This window comes from Suncus etruscus, chromosome 6 (assembly GCF_024139225.1).
Source record: "Suncus etruscus isolate mSunEtr1 chromosome 6, mSunEtr1.pri.cur, whole genome shotgun sequence".
Taxonomy (NCBI): domain Eukaryota; kingdom Metazoa; phylum Chordata; class Mammalia; order Eulipotyphla; family Soricidae; genus Suncus; species Suncus etruscus.
Genome location: NC_064853.1, coordinates 110,019,409 through 110,020,807, shown reverse-complemented (window position 1 = coordinate 110,020,807; position 1,399 = coordinate 110,019,409). Strand labels below are relative to the sequence as shown.

The 1,399-nt window shown below is 26.4% G+C and overlaps 1 non-coding gene across 1 annotated transcript; it reads left to right on the top strand.

Moving 5' to 3' along the window:
- The first annotated feature begins 343 nt into the window (after positions 1 to 343).
- LOC126012526 (small nucleolar RNA SNORA51) lies at positions 344 to 476 on the top strand. Its single transcript, XR_007496984.1, has one exon. It is a non-coding gene; the product is annotated as a small nucleolar RNA SNORA51 (small nucleolar RNA).
- The last annotated feature ends 923 nt before the right edge of the window (positions 477 to 1,399 follow it).

The following is a 1,399-nucleotide window of genomic DNA, read 5'->3' as shown; positions in this document are numbered from 1 at the left end:
TGGGGGATCCAGCTCCTGACATGAAGCTCACCACAGGAATTGTTTAGTGCAGTCACAGAAATAATTACATTGAGAACTATCATAACAAAATGTGACTGAATGAGGGAAATAAAAAGCCTGTCTAGAGTACAGGCCATTGTGGGGTGGGGAGGAAGGACACTTGGGACATTGTGATGGGAATGTTGCACTGGTGAAGGTGTGGTAAGCATTGGGAGGGCTTTTCTTTTTTCTTTTTTTTTGATTATATATATATTAATATATATATATAATATATAATATAAATATATTTATATATAATATATATATTTGTATATATATAATAAAAAAAAGAAAGAAAAGAAAAGCCCTCCCAATGTTTACCACAGGCTGTGTTCTTTACATTGACTGTATAGAAAGAGGAGGTACAGTAAATGCACCCCATATACACCTCAACCCAGGCCCTTTGCCTGGTCTGTATTGTGAATGGGGGGACAAAAATAATAATAATTATATAAATATGTTATTTATACCATCAAATTTAACAACATCAAATGAACAAATTTCTTGATGTAGATAATTTATCAGAATTGATACAAAACACTATTTGTTGATTTTGTTTTATACTGTATGAATAAAATGAAAGTTTGACCATAATGTTTATATATTTGACATAATGTTTATACATTTTTCTCTATAATATTTATGTCAGGGATATAAGGTCATGGGGTGCTTTGGTGATGGAGGAGTGTAGTAATTTTGTACATTAATACCATAAACTGAAATACTATTATTAATATCATAGCTAAAAGAATAAGAAAAAAATAAGAAGAAGAAACTAAATACAGTTTTAGCAAATCTGGAAATTATAAAAGTTGTTTATATATGTTATATAATTATATAATGTTATATAATTATAAAATTATAAAAGTTGTTTTATTACAACTTGTTCAAAATATTTTATACATTACAAAAATATTTATAGCTGTGGTATATAAATAATTTAGAGGTAAATTGTAATTTTTCTAGCCCTTGTTTAATTTCTAGATAATTACTGCATTGTTATGATTATAGACAATAAACACACTGAACATTTAAATTTTAATTTTATTGAATATTACTTCATGATCCAGCATATGATTTTCTTAGAGAATATTCTGTACCACTTGAAAATGATTCTTTTATACTTGTTGAGTAAGTTTTTCAATGAATATCAATTGATGTAAATAGTTATTGTGTTATTTAATGTTATATAACTTAGATTTTAAGTCAAAGTTTGCTAAACATCACTGAAAGAGTATTCTTCAAATCTATGGGACACTCATAGATTACATGTAGCTAGATCTTTTATATCTAAACTGAACTTTAGATTACTAATCTATTTAATTTAATGAATTATTAAACAAGATTTAATGAATTATTT